The sequence below is a fragment of the Haemaphysalis longicornis genome, unplaced genomic scaffold (genome assembly GCF_048455015.1).
Source record: "Haemaphysalis longicornis isolate Haplotype H1 unplaced genomic scaffold, Haemaphysalis longicornis Haplotype H1 scaffold_11, whole genome shotgun sequence".
Classification (NCBI taxonomy): Eukaryota; Metazoa; Arthropoda; class Arachnida; order Ixodida; family Ixodidae; genus Haemaphysalis; species Haemaphysalis longicornis.
The window spans coordinates 122,095,705-122,114,586 of record NW_027526214.1 but is presented as its reverse complement, the minus strand read 5'-3'; positions in this window follow the sequence as shown (position 1 = coordinate 122,114,586).

Genomic DNA, 18,882 nt, shown 5'->3' with positions numbered 1-18,882 from the left:
CACTTTTCTAATCCATGTAATCAAACTAATGAGCGTGCCGTAGCCGGTCAAGGAACTCATCGATCCGAGGCTACAGTTAAACGTCTTTTTTCATAATCTGGTTGTGTTTGCCATCTGAAGGCGATGCCCAGCTGCTCTTCGAAGGCTGAATGACGTTGTTGGAACTTTATTTCCGCGAAGCCGAAGAAGTGATCGCAAATGATATTAGAAGAGTATGAGGAAAAAGTGCGGTGACCGGACGTGTTTTCTGTGTATTCTAACGTAAATACAGTTCTTTTTCTTTTACCGAAGGCCTTGTAACCGCGACATAGGGGTGCCGAAATCCCGCGGGATCACCGAACGACGGTATGTACACAAGGGTTGTGACCAATGCCTGAAAGGAACTGACGAACGGAGCCTACTGGAGACCAGCTATACTGAAAACGAACATTTCGACGCTATACAATAACGACGCTGATCTTCCAAGCGAAGGCCGCCATTTTGAACGCGGACACAGCACGTGAAGACATTTCCGCCAGTACCGACCGCCACCGAGGCGGCCCTTTGCCCGGTATGACTGGAAACGGACCATGTAGTAAACCACCCCGCTGGTGGAAGTACAGACGCAAGGATGAATGCAAGGTCTACCCTCTACGAGTCACTGTTTTTTTTCGTGCGCGGAGATGTTGTTGGAACTTTATTTCCGCGAGGACGAAGAAGTGGTCGCAGAGGGTAGAAGAAGTGGACGATGAGGAACGATGAAACTGTCGGGCATTTTCTGCGTGTAATCTCATGTAAATATAGTTCCTTTCCTTACACGAAGCGTTGTAGTCGCGACAAAGTGACAGACGTCATTGGAGAGCATCTCTTGCACCTGCTGCCGTATCTCGTCGCGCTGTTTGGTGACACGCGGTATGGATATTGGGAAATGGGTCGCTCAGATTCGTCCGTGATGATGCAGTGTTTGATGAGCGGGGTTTTTTGGACACGTGATGTGGACGAGAAGCAGTTGGCGAAGCATCGCAACAGTTCTAAGAGGTTTTCAAGCTTTGTTTGCTGTAAGGGCAGGTTAACGTCAAGTGAAAGCTTGCTCGTCGCCTTCAGAGTCGGCTCGCTCTATAGCAGAAAGCAATCCGTCGTGTCTGGGACGTCCTAAAAGCTGCCACGGTAGTTTCTTCGGCGATTTCCCGGCGCTCGTTCACGAAATTAGTGATCAGAGGCTGTGTAACACCGCGCGTAATGGTGACCAATCCCCACGCAATAGCGATTCTGTGCTGAAGTAGAAGTGGGCGAGAGATTCTGCGATTCCGTCAGAACTGGAGAGGTCGTCACGCTTGCGCGAACGAGAACGCATGGCCGTGGCGACACGCTAGTGTCACTGATGGTGCGCAGAGGTACGCGTTTCTCATGACTTTCCAGGATGTCTCCTTCCGCGAAAAACTAACTGTTCGCGTTTAATTATCACAACATCGTGCTCCTCGAATTCTTGAAGTCTAGCAACTTTAAGTCGTCTGTTCAACCTTGTTTCCTTATAAATAACCAATCATGATTCGATTATAAAACTACGCAGAAAGCTTCATCAGTTATTTCAGGTCCGTGCTGTCTCGTGATAACGGCACTATCCCAGATTATGCTTTCGACATTGCTCAGTCTACATTTCAAGATATCACAATCTCGTGTTCAGGGGCCACAATTTGATGCTAATTTCTCAAAGTAATGGTCCTGATGACATTCTTAAAAGTTCTTGAGGCGGTACTCCGAATGGTACGCTCGTTAGTTGACATTCATGTTTAATAAATATTATGCGTAGGCCGCTGTTGCTATACTTTCGAAGACACCTGATTATGACCCGTTATTTAAATCTGGCGTTATTTAAATCCATTTACCCTATTGTAAACAAGATACAAACTCCTGGAACATATCATTCAATCATTCAAAAACACATGGGTGAGTATTTGGACGCAAACAACTTTGTGTCACGGTGCAAGAATGGCTTTTGAGCTGGATTTTCTACAAGAGCGAAACTCCTACAATTAGCCATGACAGTCGCCATCATCACTGAACTGAATTCGCCACATCACTGAAAAAGAGGGGTTAGACGGACGCAGTTTTTGTAGACTACTCGAAAGCATTTGACAACGTATGCCATCCAAACTTTCTCTAAAATTTAGTTTCCCAATGACTGTAAATTATTCAGTTGTATTGGGGATTACTTAAGTTCTCGATCTCAATTGTTTATGTTCAACCACGTTCAATTTCCTGTAGAAATTACGTACGGTGTGCCTCAGGGCCCTGTGTTAGAAGACAGTGTTATCTTGTGAGAGTACGCCTGAAATTTGTATCTTGTTGCTCCAAATTGTACACAAAACAACGCGCATTCACGCGCCCTTATCTTTCGCTGATACACCAGTGCGCACCCGTATGACAGATGCTTTGAACCTTGTACCGTTAAGGTCTCGTTTGGATTGCTTGAAATTCTCTTTTTTCGCGTGTGGTGGAACTGTAGATTGTGGAACTGTGAAACTGTGGATGGTGGTTTCTGTAGAATAAACATTGTGATTTCGGGGAAAAATTTAAGTGTTAGTCACGAAATTGTGTCTACTGTTCTTTGCTTCCGTGTTATTGTTGGATCTTTCTGTACACTCTCCTGCAATGTTCCAGGCACAGGGCAGCAGTACTTCGGAACACATAATAAATCTCGCAAGGACGTTTCACGAGGAAACATTTTTAAACACTTGCACTGTCGCCTTTATATTGAAACTGGGAAAGTACCCTGAAGTCGAAACTTCTAACGCACCCATACTAAGTTGCAGAACTGTAAACGGCATATGCCTCTAGAGCGTGCACAGCACAACTGCTATATTCCGCACTTTCGTACCTAAACGCTTTGTCTACGTCGAAGAAAGGCTAATGCGTTATGCATCGTAAGACATAGACTTAGATGTCGCCTGCAAGGTTTGGTTTTACCCCTGTGGTTTGATCATTTTGTAGCAGTGATCCCTATGACTCCCTCGTTTGCTGCAATGGAAATGCTGCCCACTGGATTCTAAGCCACGTACACGCGTACACTTGAGTCGCGGGAATGTGGAAAGCATATTTGTGTAGCCAAGTGCCAAATGCAGTTTTGTATTTGTTTCTCAGTGCAATTTTTGCTGCATCGCAAATACAACTCTCTGCACACTTTTTTCTCTTTACTTCCGCTAACCTTGCCAGGGGATCTATTTGCAAAGATCCACCGACATGTCCCATTTATTGCTCACTGAACACTTACTTTCAGAAATGTTATTTTTTGTATAAGCACGTGAACGTCGGCGTCATTGCACAATGCGGAAACGATATTGGTTGCAGTTGGTTTAAGGCATGCAGTATAGGCGGTAGCATACATAGCGTTCTTTAGAGATTTTTTGTGAGTATTTGTCTAGCTTTGTTTCCAACGAAATTTGTTTCTTGACTGGAATGCTGCCGTATCTAAAAGGTGCAAGCAAGTTATATTTTAAGACCTGTAATAACGAGCCAATTGCTTATAATGTTTAGAAAAGCTGCAGAAATAGTTGGTACATAATAAACAAAAAAAAAAATAAAACGTGGCGGAAACTAGCCGTGGACGAAGAAGACAAGATAAGACAGGTTCAAGTACCTGTATCGGTCGTATCTTGTCTTCGTCTACATCTGTATTGCGGCACGTTTTCCGATTTGTTTAGAAATGCTTATAAAGGTACTTTAAAGGAGATTTGTGACGACGGGCAGCTGTGTGCAATAGGCTGCACAACTACATCAGTAAAATAAAAAAAAAGACGTTAGCTATGTTAAAAAGTTTTTGTGTTTTATCATTGAAAATAAAACGTTATTCACAGTCATCACAGTAACACGAGTGAAAGAATCATTTTAATAGTGCTTTAAACCTATCAGCATGCATAAATAAATGGTCCTACGTGAAAAAGAATATATTAACGGCAATTTTTAATAAATATCTTTCACACTGAAAACAGCGCATCAACGAGGACGGAAGAAGTGACAAACTTGAGCGCTGACGAACAACTGAAGTACGATTTATAACACGACATTATATACACGACAAAAACAAGTGGCTTTAATATATAATGTAGTTAAGGTCGTGTAATTAATTGTACTTCAGTTGTTTGTCAGCGCTCTAATTTGTCACTTCTTCCGTCCTCGTCCCTGCGCTGTTATAGTGTGAATAATGTGTACCCAACTAGCCCAACGTGAAGCCTTAGTAAAAGAAATTTCTTTATTATGCTCTAGAAGACAAACAACCGGAATACGAATACTTAGATAAGCGTGCGTAAGTTCACTGCTTTACTAAACATTTCTGTTTCATTATTTCTGGTCCGTGTAACTAATAGTGCCGTGCCCAAGACACAAGTTCCTTGATTTAAAAGTACGCTAACCTGCAATTGAGCAACACACAAGTATACCGCGAAAAAGGATCGGACTGACCTAATTGGCCGTACATGCAGAAAACGGCAACAAAGGCGCCAAAATGGTTAGCACGTAATGCAGCATCATAACCGGTCTTGAAATGAGCATAACAGTAAAAAAAAAGAGGAAGGAGGCGCATCACTTCCACATCACGTCAATTATCAACACTGCCATGCAGCAACTAAACTAAAGGGCCTGCATGGAGGAGGCATACGTAACTCATTTGCAGAGTAAAAGAACAAGCAACAGCGCCAAGACAGTAACTAAGAAAATACAGAGTGTGTTCCTGAGAAAACAGGGTATGCCGAAAGTGAAAAAATAACTGAGCATGGCAGAAAAACGACGGCAATATTATCTTTTCAGTAGTTAAAAAGCTAGAGAACTAGTTAAAATGAATATGAAGAGCCCCGCTAGGCAGCGCTTTCACTAAGTGCACCAGAAAACTTGACTTGTATTTAAACCAGCGAAGTTCCACATGACGAAATTTCGCGCAAGGGCTTTAGAGAGGCACCGCTTCTGGCTCAGTATTAGCGAGCAGTGCATATAAGACCTAACTTCACCAGGAGAGAAATGTTCGATAATTTCTCTAGGCGGAAAAGCGGCTGCGGCTATAGAATGGCTTCAGTGCTCAGTCGAAGAAAGTTACGATGAATCAATAAAACACTCCAAATAACGTTCGGGAATCGCGAACACGTAAACTTGCATACGCGTGAGGTGTCGTTTATTATAGTTATATATATTTATTCACAATACCCCTAAAGCCTCTCGTGTGGGGATTAAGGATAGAGTAAGCGAGCCTAGGCTAGCGAGAACCGAGAGAGTGATTTAGGGTCAAGAAACTGTATGACCTGGGCAGGCTTGTGCAGAATGTACAGAATAACACACTGACACCTAAATACCAAAGTTTGAAACCGAAAGTTTTCCCTGATGTCGTTTCCAGTATTCAAAAGAGCATTTCCGCCTGTGTTTTCAGTTGAGTTCAAAATAAATGAGGGGATAACACAGTGCTTAGCCATGAAAGTAAACGCGTTAAGCAACTAAACGGGAAGAAGTGCGCTGAAAAGATGGACAGGCCTATGGAATTTCTACGTGAACAATTTTGTTTTATTTAAGGAACCTACTGCCAACAAAATAGGACACGTGCTAAAGCCAATAATAACATCAACTATATGCGCCGAATTCCGGCACATGAGGCCCATGTATTTTCTGCCTAGCGCTTCTTGCGAGTCGTATCGTTGCCGTCCCGCATCGCTCTACCCTGTGTTCTGTCTGCTTCCTCTTTTATGTTGTTGCGTTGCTTTGTTGCACTCTGATAAAATTGCCATAGATAACTGCGGTTATACAAAATCTTTGTTGCCATTTCTTTGTGCCCGTAGCATCCTCCGTTACCGCATATGTATAAGTTTGACTGGATTGGGTACATAAAGACTGAGCCGCTCCGACAGTCACAAAAGGAGACATCTTTATCGTACGGATTGAAGTGGCGTCTTATAGACTGAACTAACAAACCCTCTACAAGACGAGCCTTTGGCGGAATTCACACTCTACAGCCTCACCACGTAACGGCTCCCAGAATTGTCAGTGTTGGTCGTGTGATGCGGTCCCAGTAGGGTTGCTCAAAAGTTTTTAAATAATCGTCACCTACCGGATTGCCTTCGCCGTACGATAGTCGTTCAATATACCCACGGGCACACACAAAAATTGGTGTGACAGTTTAAGTGAGCGCTCGACCTCTCTTGTTCTTTCTTTCGTGGCCTAATGGTTCCTGTAAACAATTACACCATGGTGGCTCTCAGCGCTACCCTTTTTCCGCACCAGCTCCCGAAATTGGTGTTGTTAGCCAGATGACTCCATGTAATTAAGACGTTATAGGGGGTATTCGTTGAAATGTTTACTGTAAATTGTTCAACCGAACAAATTTACAAACGCTGGAAGCAGCCACCGACATGGCCGATGCGCCACGGACATGGCGCAGCTTAGGCCACTGCGACCGTATGCCGAAGAAAAAAACACCAGCGCGCGTCGTCTGCTCCGTTTCAACCCGATTGTCAATGGTGGGGTGATCACAGATGTTATTAATCGAACTCACATTTGACTCGCGGCAATACTTCGCGTCCGGTGAGATAGAGTGCAACACAGTTCTGTGCTTAGCACGGACAATTACAGCCACCCCGCGCAGCACGACGTAACCAGTGACGGCGCACTCACACGGTTGTCTGCATGCGCACCCCTCCGGTGAATACGAGCAACACGCGATCTTTTGAGAAGTTCCGTGACTGTGAAAGTTGAAGTTCACAGTCAAGTCCTTGTTGAAGTTCACAGACCGCAGTCCCCTTCAGAAACGTAGGCCGTCACATCTGCCACCTTTTACAGCTCAGTGGAAAAGTCTCCCTTTTCTGCAAGCATAGAGGTCAAAGCAGCGATGGCGTAGAGGTAGAACACCCGCCTCGCGTGCAGAAGGACCGTGGTTCGAATCCCGGTGCCGGACAATTCCCACCGGATTAAAAAAAACAAAGATTATCCGCGTATTGATGGAATTGCACAAAGGGGCTTGGGGTGCGGCCTGACCCCGGCGACCATTGCCGGTAATGCACTACCCCACCAGAGCAGGATTGGCCACCCTGGTGTAGTAACGGCCACAACCTCCCATGAATACGCCAATTAACCCTCAGCCCTCAGTCCCCAGCGGCTACGAAGCAACTGACCACGGCGGCGGTCAGACCTGTGACGCAGCAGAGGGTGCTAAGAATCCCTGGATCCGGACAGGCCGCCAATGGAATATGAACCTGGCAATGTTTAAGGCGCGAACCTTATCTAGCGAAGCAAGTCTCGAGGTGTTGTTCGAGGAATTAGAGGGCATGAAATGGGATGCAATAGCGCCCAGCAAGGCTAGGAGGGCAGGCGAAGCCCTTACGGTGCTGAAAAATGGACACGTCCTGTGTTACCGTGGTCTAGAGGACAGAAGAGAACTGGGAGTGGGACCTCTAGTCAGTAAAAGCATAGTTGGCAACATAGACGAATACTATAGCACGAACGAAAGGGCAGCAGGTCTTCTAATTAGGCTCAATAAGAGGTACAAGCTCAAGGTGGTGCAGGGCTACGACCAGCCACGACGACCAAGTAGTGGAACGCCACTATGAAGATGTGGAATCGGCAATGGCTAAAGTAAAAACACAGTATACCGTACTTATGGGGGACTTCACTGCTAAAGTAGGCAAGAATCAGGCTGGAGACAAGACAGTTGGGAAGTATGGGCTGGGCTGTAGAAATAGCAGGGGGGACCTACTAGTTGAGCTTCCAGAACGGAATAACCTACGCATAATGAATACTTTCTTCTGTAAACGGGAGAGTCGGAAGTGGACCTGGAGGAGCCCGAATGGGGAGCATAAAAATGAAATAGACCTCATAATATGCGATAACCCTGGCGTCGTGCAGGATGTGAAAGTACTCCGAAGGGTAAGGTGTAGTGACCACCGTTTGGTAAGACCTCAAATTAGGCTAGATTTGAGGAGGGACGGCAACAAGCGAGCACCAAAGAAGCCGATAAATGAGCTAACAGCAAGACGTAAACTAGAAGAATTCAGGATCGCGCTGCAGAACCGATATTCCGCCCTTAACGAGGAAGCCGAGCCCACGACACAGGAAGCCAGCGACAACCTTACACGCATTATAATGGAGTGTGCAGTAGAAGTTGGGGGCACTATGGCTAGACAGGATACTGGTAAACTTCCACAGGAGACGAAAGATCTAATCAGGAAACAGCAAACCATGAGAATCTCTACCGCAACTGACAGAATAGAACCAGCCGAGCTCTCGAAGTTAATAAGCGCAAGACAGCTGACACACGGAAGTATAATATGGAAAGGATCGAATACGCTGTAAAGAACGGAGATAGCCTGAAAGCACTGAAGAGACGTCTTGGCGTGGGGAAAAATCAGATTTATGCACCTAAGTATAAGCAAGGCAATGTCATCACAAAAAGGGATAAAATAGTCACAGTGGCCGAGGAGCTCTATAGGGATCTGCAGAGTAGCCAGGACATACAGGATTATGCCGAACGAGATAGTAATTCAGAGGAGATAGACATCCCACCAGCAACAACCGAAGAAGTAAGGAAGGGTTTGAAAGAAATAAAAGGGGGCAAAGCACCTGGTGAGGATAACAGCAGACGTCTTGAAGGATGGCGGAGAAATTGTACTTGAAAAACTGGCAAACCTGTATACGCAATGCCTAATGACCGCAATGGTACCGGAATCTTGGAAGAACGCGAACATCAACCTAATCTATAAGAAAGGCGACATGAAGGAGTTGAAAAATTACAGATCGATCAGCGTACTGTCATTCGTCTACAAGGTATTTACCAAGGTAATCGCTAACCGAATCTCTGCAACGTTAGATTTCAGTCAACCTAAAGAACAAGCAGGGTGCTGTAAAGCTTATTCAACAATGGACCATATTCACACGGTCAATCAGGTTATAGAGAAGTGCGCTGAGTATATTGAACCCCTATATATAGCCTTCATAGATTATGAGAAAGCATTTGACTCGGTCGAAACCCTAGCAGTCATTCAGGCATTACGGAACCAGGGGGAAAATGAGCATTATGTAAGAGTACTAGAGGATATCTACAAGGGGTCTACAGCTACCATCATCCTCCATAGGGAGAGCAGTAAAATACCTATAAGGAAGGGTGTCAGACAAGGAGACACAATCTCTCCAATGTTATTAACAGCATGCTTACAAGAGGTATTCAGAACGTTGGATTGGGAACAGGTGGGAGTGAGGGTTAATGGAGAATACCTCAGTAACCTCAGATTTGCTGATGTTGCCTTGCTAAGTAACTCGGGGGACGAATTGCAAAGCATGCTTTCCGCACTGGGCGAACAGAGTAGAACCGTGGGCCTGAAAATTAATATGCAGAAAACTAAAGTAATGATAAATAACCTCGGGACAGCACAGCAGTTTGAGATAGGTGGCGAGGCAGTGGAAGTGGTAAGCGAATATATCTACTTAGGCCAAGTTGTGACCCCAGATCCTAACCATGAGGCAGAGATAATTAGAAGGATCCGAATGGGCTGGGGTGCATATGGCAGACATTCTCAGATAATGAATAGCAGGCTACCATTGTCGCTCAAGAAGAAAGTGTAAGACAGCTTCATCTTACTGGTACTTAACTACGGGGCAGAAACCTGGCGGCTCACTAAGAGGGCTCAACTTAAATTGAGAACGACTCAGCGGGCAATGGAGCGGAAAATGATAGGTGTAACACTAAGGGACAAGAGGAGAGCAGAGTGGGTCAGGGAGCAAACTAGTGTTAAAGACATATTAGTAGAAATTTAGAAAAAAAAATGGACGTGGGCAGGGCATGTAATGCCCTGCCCACGTCCACGTCCTGCCCTGCCCTGCCCAAGATAACCGCTGGTCATTAAGGGTAACATAGTGGATGCCTAGAGAAGGCAAGCGTTGTAGGGGGCGGCCGAAAGTTAGATGGGCAGATAAGATCAAGAAGTTTGCGGGGATAAATTGGTCACAGTTGGCACAGGACCGAGATAATTGGAGAATAATTAGAGAGGCCTTTGCGCTGCAGTGGGCGTAGATAGGCTGATGATGATGATGATGATGATGATGATGATAATGTGAGGTCAATTGAATGAGGGCTCTCGTAAGAGCTTTCCAATGACCATAAGGAAGCCATTTGTCATAGAGTAAAGACCATGCTTCCTGCGCACCTGACCGCATCACACGGCACGGATCTGTAGAGCACATGCGAACTGCGAGCAATGCAAGAAACAACTCGCTACGTCTATGGAGAGCGGTGCGGCAAGAAAAGCCGGTACAGGTGAAAGAACAGCAAGTGATTGGGACGACGCCTACTCTTGAAGCTACTTATAATATTTAGCATGATTATGCGTTTTTTCAGACGGCTGTAGCGTGGTCAAAGTGAGTACAAAATCAACGCGTACGGGACAGCCGCGCTCGGCAGAGTGAAATGAGTGGCAAAGGGATTCTCACGGAACACATCCAGAAAGAGATCGTGGAGCGAATTTAGACCAAGTACAACCCGACGGCGGTGGGGGGCCAAGCGCATCAGCACCTCGATGACTGTCATCGTCGCCCTCGAGAGCGATAAAGCCCCAAAATACGTGAGGTACGGGTAGACGCTCTGCCAGTGTAGTCTGTACAGAAGCTAATTGAGTTGTGCACTACCAGTAACGAAGTCGAACATCGCAGTGACGTGTGTCCGACGCCCGACGCGAGGGTCTGCGGGGCGTGCGATGCAAGCAACCCAAGAGACAGTAATAGATGCATCCCAAAGTGCGTTCGGCGTCAAAGGCCACCCGACGGGGGACGTTGCGCGCAGAGCGAGATTCAAGATGCCGTTCGTAGTACGAAGACGGTGGGAACGAATAAACGCCGAGGAGCAACAGAGGCAGCGCGCGCCGTCAGCGGGCTCCTTGCCGCGGCTAGGAGACGCAGGTGGCGATGACATGACGTCATTGGGTGCGAGTGGATCCCGCCACGCATAACGCCACGCTTCCCGACATGCATCGCAAAGTGCGTCACGCAACGGATCACGCCACCGGCGGATGACATCCCGGAGCCCATCTCGCCACCCTTCTCGTCGTGCCTCGCGCAGCACTTCGTGCGGGCGGCAATGGTGACTAGCAGCCCTGAGAGGGAGTTAGTTGGGCGGACGCAACCATAGGAAAAGCAAGATGGTGGTGCAAGAAAACAAGAGTGGTCAGAACCAGTGCTGCGAGCAGCTAAGAGCGGCCGACGAGGCGCTAGCGAGGAAGCTGGCGGAGGTGAAGAAGAAACTGTGGAGCGTGCGATCACAACTAGAACAACAGCAGCAGTGTAAACAAAGGCAAACGAGACCGACGGTCGTAGAATAGGCCGTTTTATCAGCAAACCAAACGTTGAGACAGGAACCGAGCCAAGTGAGGCAGCTGAAGGAAGTACAGCAAGAACAATCTCAGAAGGCAACGTCGCCACCGGCGATGGAGGTCGTACGGGACGAAGACGAAACGTCAAAGGCACCCCAGAAGCGGGCACGAACGGCGACTGAGAAGAATTACGAAGCCCAGCTCGAGAGACTGACGGCCACGGTAAGGAAGATGGCGGTGGCGTCGGAGCAGCAGTTCGCGAGACTGGAACAAATGATCACCGCAAAATTGGTATCGCGGAGGAGCTTGAATGAGCGCTTTGATTACATGGCGGAGACATTGAAACCAATGCTACCAAGTCCGGTGTTTGCGGTGCAGTTCGTTAATCACCCGTGACTACAAGAGCAAGTGCAGCAACGACCAATGCAACAACCGTGCCAAGACCGTCTGATTGTGCAGTGAGGTCGAGAGCGGCGACGGAGTGGCTCACGATCTCGCAGTGGAACTGCCAATGCTTCGGCAACAAGAAAGCGACGCTTCAGCAACACATAAGGGGTGCGTCAAGGAAGCCGGACCTTGGATGGTGCAAGAAACTGTGGTGAAGGACCTGATCCTGCTGTACAGGACCCACGCCGACACGTCCGGTCAGCACCGGGTGTTTACCTTTGTTAGGAAGGGTGTGACCGCCGACCGGCACCAGCTGAGCAAGGGTAAGAAGGACACGTGCGAGCACGCGTGTGTCGAGATCGTACCTGGCAGGGGATGCAAGCAAGAAATGTGTGCGGTGAACGTGTACAGCAATCCATAAGACTACTGCCAGAAATTCAAGACCCTTCTAAGAGCGGCTAGCAACTAAGCCAAGAGAGAAACACTGGTGGTGGGGGGTGACTTTAACCCTCCGGATCACTCGTGAGGCTATAGAAAAGACACGGCCAAAAGGAAAGACCTCATGTACGACGCTACAGAGCAGGGGTACACGATCATCACGAACCCGAAGCAACCTACGCGAACAGGTCTCACCTCGCTTCAACACGACACCATGCCGGATCTAACCTTTCTCAAAAAGGTGGGGGGGTGACGTGTTTCAACAGTGGCGACGACTTGGGAAGCGACCACTACATCTTGGAGATCGATTTTATCGGCAGCGCGCGTCGCATTATCGAGCACAAGTGGGCGTATTTGGACGCTTTCCGTAAACAAAGAAGGGACGGCCAAACGGCGCAAGACATCGCAGATATAGAAGGGTGGACTGTGGGGCTGAAAGAAGAAGTCAGAAGGGCGACCAAGAAGATCGAGACCGGCGAGGACGTCTGTTGTGCCGATAGTAAGCTGACGCATCTGCTCAAAGCGAAGAAGTCGATCAAGGAACGCTGGAAGAAGCAGCGGTGGAACAGAAAACTGAGGAAGAAGAGTGCAGAACTGAAGCTGGGAATCGCAAAACACAGTGCGTTGCTCTGTAGACCGCAGTGGGACAAGGGGTAGCCTATTGACGGTAGCCTACACCAGTCCAGGGCATGGTCCCTAATCAAACATTTCCTCTACGAGACCACGACCAATTTGTATCAACAGAACCGCATGACTCGGGTCATGCACGAGGCCGAGAAGAGCCTCGGCAGGGCCGAGCTGATCAAGCATCTAAGTGTCAAATACCCGCCAGATACAAAGACCGAGCAATACGCTGAGTATGCGGGAGCTCCCAACCACAAGTTAGAACGAGACATCGCAGCATCCGAGGTAGCGACCGCCCGGCAGGACCTGAACAGCAGGTCAGCGGTGGGACCCGACGGGGTCTCGAACAAGGCGCTGAAGAACCTGGACGAACCGCCGATAGAGGCACTGACACGGTACTACAACCAGTGTTGGCGAAGCGGTACGCTGCCGGACCAATGGAAGAATGCGAATACGGTACTGATTCCGAAACCGGGAAGCCGCTGAACATCGAGAAGCTGAGGCCCATCTCGCTGATGTCGTGCGTGGGAAAGGTCCGTTGGCGAAACGTTGGCAGAACTATCTTGAACAAGAGGGACTGTATCCGGACTCAATTATCGGGTTCTGGGGGGGCCTCAGCACTGAAGACGCGATGTTACAGCTGAAGAAGGAGATCATCGAGAACGAGATGAAAGACAGCAAGGTGGTCTTGGACCTCGACCTTCAGAGCACCTTCGACCGGGTGAAGCACTGGGCCATTCTGGCGCAGGCGTCGTGGCTCAGTATGGGAAAAAGAAGCTACGACTACATCCGAAATTTTCTATCGGACCGCAAGATCGCCTTGCACATGGGGAAGATCCAGATACCGGAGCGACGCGTCGGCTGCGTGGGAAGCTGCTTTTCAACATCGTGATGACACAGGTCGCCGAACCGGTGTCGAGCGTAAAGGGCGTGAGATATACGATCTACGCAGACGAGCTTACCCTGTGGACGACCGGCGGCACAGATGTCGGTATAGAGATGAGGTTGCAGTGGGCGATCGCGGCCATCGAAGAACGACTAGACGGAACGGGCCTGCAGTGTTCGCTGTCCAAGTCCGAGCTCTTGGTGTACTCGCCTCGCAAGGCGGGGGGAAGCCGCCGCCCCGAGGGAATGTGATCGCATGGAGTTGATCACCAAGACGGGTCGGAGAATTCCCAATGTTTAGGGTATCAGAGCGCTGGGCATGCTGATTAGCAGCAATGGTAGCAAAGACAACGTGCTGAAGAAGCTGGCCACCAAGACGGCGAGTACTCTGCGGCTGATCCAGCGAATGTCAACCAAGAAGGCGGGAATGCGTGAAGAAGGGCTCACAAGGATGGTGCAGTCCTTCGCGATCAGCCACGTCGCGTGAACGGCAACGTACGACACGTGGACGCGGACCGACAAGAATAAGATTGATGCCATGATCCGTAGAATGTACAGGAGGGCACTGGGACTGCGCGAGTCGACCAACACCGAGAGGTTGTTGCAGTTGGGCGTCCACAACACGGTGGACGAGATTATCGAGGCACACCTGGAACAACAACGAGAGCGGCTGGCGGAGACCAAGATGGGCAGAAGCATCCCCGAGACCCTGGGCTACGGCTATCGGGTCACAGGAACACACCTCCAGGAATTCGACGAGAGGGTGCGTGAGAACGTGCGGGTGAGCTCCATCTCGAGTAACGTGCACCCGGAGCACTACCATGAGAGAAGACGGGCGAGAGCAAAGCTTCTCGTCGATCAGTACGGCGGGGCCCCGCGCACGAGCTACGTTGCCGCGGCAGAATATGGGAAAGGAAGATATACGTTGGTGACTGTGGATTCACGCACGGGATGAGTTTCCAAGTATGCGAGCGCGAATTGCGAGAACTCCACCGAGGCCCAGGAGATTTCCAGAGCACTAGAGATGTCTGAGGGATGTTGCGACACAATCCTGAGCGACTCGCAAGAAGCCATCTGTGACGTGGAAAGAGGTCGAGTGAGCGGCAAGGCGGCAGCATGTATAGAAAGATCGGGAGTTCGAGACGGAAGACAAGTGGAGGTCAGATGGACCCCTGCGCACGCGGGCAACTGCTCACCGTCCATGCCGAACCACAACGAGACGGCCCACAGGGAAGCTTGCGCTATGACACACCGCGCTTCCAACGTGGGAACTCGTCCCGGATGGGAGTGGTGGACGGAAACCAAAGACAGAGCCAGGGGCTACGGCGGAACACTCAAGGCCTTACTTATGGCCAGACGAGCGTACCCGCTCCCCAAAGGGAACTGGGCCGCAAGGAGGCGATACAAACGGCGGCGACAATGTCGCCGGCCTCCTTGCACCGAATGTACCCGACAAGTACCGAGTGAACAGTGCAATGTGTGAGAGAAAGGACCGACCAACTGGTGGCGCATCACGTGAGACTGCCGCCGAACCAGACGGCACGCACTTCGAAGAGTGGCGTTCCAAACAGCCATCAAATCTACAAGCGAGACAGACAAGTCATGGGCCATCCAGTAGGTCTTTGCCGCGCTGAAGAGGCATGGGCTCCGTAAAATGGCCTTTTAACGAGTAGGGTCGCAGAAGAAGGCGCAACGCCACGCTACATCGAGGCGGAGCCGTAACCCGGCTCCTGCCTACTGCACGAATTGCTTCAGTAAAGTCCTTTCCAGTACATTCCAGGGACATTCGTGGGAAACGAGAAAAATTTATTGAAATAGTTGCATGTTACGACAATCAGGCAGCAACAGTAATCGAAGCTCTCCAGCTCGACGTGACATCCCATAGTAGCCAGTTGCTCAGATGTTAATTCTGAATTTTTTCCTGGCAGAACCCTTCTACACGAAAGCAGACTGATCTTAGTGGAAGCAAAGTATTAGGCCAGTTTTACTGTCCTTCCGAGGAATGTAAAGCTGGTGTAACGCAAGGCAGTGCGCTCATGGCTTTAAAAGTTGTTGACGCAGCAACAAGTGTAATAAAGTACCATTGGAAAGTTGTCGACACATTCTTTTACCGTACAAAATTGTAGGTGAAAAGGAATGAAACAGAAAGTTTCGAAATGGTTTATTGATTCATTGATTGATTGATTGGTTGGTTATTTTATTGATTGATTGATTGATTGATTGATTGATTGATTGATTGATTGATTGATTGATTGATTGATTGATTGATTGTAGGGTTTAAGGCTCCGACGCAGGCGATGAGGCGCGCTGTAGTAGGGGGCTCTGGTGTATTTTTTACCACCTGGGTACTTTTAACGTGCGCTGAAACGTCGTACAACGGGCGTTTTTGCTTCTCACCTCCACCTGAAAAGCGGCTGCCGTTGCCTGGAATCGCAGCGGCGGCTGCAGGATACGCTAAAGAGGCACGAGTTTCGGATTTTGCGGAATTTGGTAACAGGCAAAATACGCTGGGCTAAAAGCAAATATCACTTGTCCCAAATTTCCCAACATAAAAATAACAGTAACAAAATGTGGAGGATGGCGAACCTTTTAATCACAAGAATTAAACAAGCTGGCGTAGATGACACAATCAGAAAAAAATTTCCAAGAGAAAACAGGCGTGAGTTGTGCAATAAATTTAACCACACGTTTATACAATCCGCAGAGGCATTGATGGAAAAGGGGGGCGACGACGGAACGCGCACGGAAGAGTGCAAGCAAGTACGCGCATGGGCTAGCACAGCTTCTCTGCCGTTGATTACCGAAGCAGAGCTTTGGAACATCATCCGCGGAATGAAACCGTTTAAACCACCCGGATTTCACAACATTAGACTAAGAGAATTGTTGTGTCACTACAGCAGATTAAAACATGTGCTTTTAAAGGTTCAAGGAACATTGGAAACGGCAAACATACCCAAAAAAATAAAAGTTTCCATTGCGGGACTAATTTACAAACACGAAAAAAAAAGGCGAGCTCGGTAACTAGTGACCAATTGCAATATTATCAGTGTTGTCTCGTGCAGTGGAGAAGCATATAGCGTCTGTAATGCAATCCCTTTGGGAAAAGTACAAAATAAATAACCCTGCACAGTTTGGTTTCACTAAAAACAGAAACAGTATTCTACTCTTAGAAAAATTTTCGGACCTCGTTAACGTACGAATAAAAATACCAAGGCCAAATACCAAGTACCAAATACCAAGGTTTACTGTATCGAATGCTTTCGATAGGTCCAGAAATGACACTAAAACGTGTTATGTATGGACGTATCGAAAGCATTCGATACAGTAAACCATAAATTGATGTAACAAAACTTAGCTCTTTGGGGTTTCGTGGGCAATTTCTTATGCTCTTTACGATTAATTTCTCACAAGGATGTCAATGCGTAAAACTCCATGGGGAATACAGGGGACTTAAATAAATACAATCTGGAGTGCCTCAGGGCAGCACGCTAGGGCCCATACTTTTCAATATATACGTTACCGATCTAAGCTTACTTTCACTGAAGTCGAACGTGTTCCAGTATGCAGATGACACTGACTGGCTCTGAAAATCACCGACTCCTCTTGCGGAAGAAACACATTTCAAAATGACTTTCACAAAGTAATGAATTGGTTCAAACAAAATTCAAAAACAAAATTGGTATGCTTCAGGAAGCCACATAAAGTTGGTTGTCTCGATAGGCCTATATATTGCATACGTCATAGTGCAGCTCTTCTAAATGTAGGCCCCTTGAATTAGATCCCGAAGTGAAATATTTAGGCCTTTTCTTTGACCAACAATTCACGTGGAATAAACATGTGCTGTTTGTATGCAAGAAATAAAGGGGTGTAGGAGCTATGATTCACAACTTAAGAGGGAAGGTCCATTGAAATTAAGACAAACCATGTATAAATCACCCGCGGAAAGAATTTTGACATATGGAATTACCCTCTATGGTTCCTGCTCAGATTATAAACAACAACGTATAAACCGAGTAATTAACAGAATAGCAAATAGTATTGCCTATGGAACAAAGTTTCAAGATACAAAAAAAGAGGATAAGTATTCTTATTTAGGTACTAACTCGATATTACTTCTGCAACCAGTTCAAAGTTCCTCTTAGGAAAACTAGAACGCTAAGAAAAACAGAAAGGTTCGTGAAGCTACGAGTGCTCACAAACTATGGGGAAAATGAAGAAACATTTCGTGCCAAAATTTGTCAATGCACTCCGAAACGATTTGTATAATATAAAACACGGAAGAAAATGTTTAGGAAATTTCGTGAATATTTTGCGTCAGGTAACCATATGGGTGAAGAGTGGAATACATTTGTGCTGTCCACAAGTACGTTTTTGCTGTTTATATTATGTTGCAATGGATTATTCTTCTACGTCATTTTCGAGTAAGAAGGATTTGCCGTGTTCAAACTTGAGAGTGTGCTTATTCTCTTTTGTGTAGGTTTACACCAACTGACTGGAAAGCCAACAAGCATTTGGTGCTTAGAAAGACCAGAGAAAAACTATGTAAGACAAAAATGAATAAAGCTGAATGAATGAATGAGTGAATGAATGAATGAATGAATGAATGAATGAATGAATGAATGAATGAATGAATGAATGAATGAATGAATAAGACCCACCTCCGCGTGCTCTGCAGCACAACGCCTTAGCCACTGAGCCACCGCGGCGGGTACTTTCGAAGCGGGAGCTATTAATTACGGTTGCAGTGAAAGGATAGCGTTAAGATAGAGACCAACAAGCAAAATTGTACGAAAAGGCTATTCTAATTGACTTGAAGGGTAAACAAAGGACACCGCTATTATGCGTGCCTACGACCATGCGACTTCATATTATTGGTCCTTGGGAGATGCAAAGGAGTATAAAAGTCTTCTTAACCAGTCACTCTTTTGTTTTTCTACAAGCCGGATCACAGGGTACAGAGTACAGAGGAAACACAGAAGTTCGTGTAGTGTTTGACATTCCATCACAAAATTAAAAAGGCATATAAATACAGGACAACCTTGAGGCAGAACCTAGTCGCATTGAGGCCATGCTGATGCTCTTGAGCTACGTCGTCGAAGATGTGGCACTGTACGAGATCTAGAGAAGGCGTTTATAGAAATTCTCATCCACGAAGAGGTTATGGCTGTCATAATATTTCTATTGCGGAAACACAACGCTACTTGACGAGGTTCAAACGTTCACCAGGAGCAATTCACGTTCC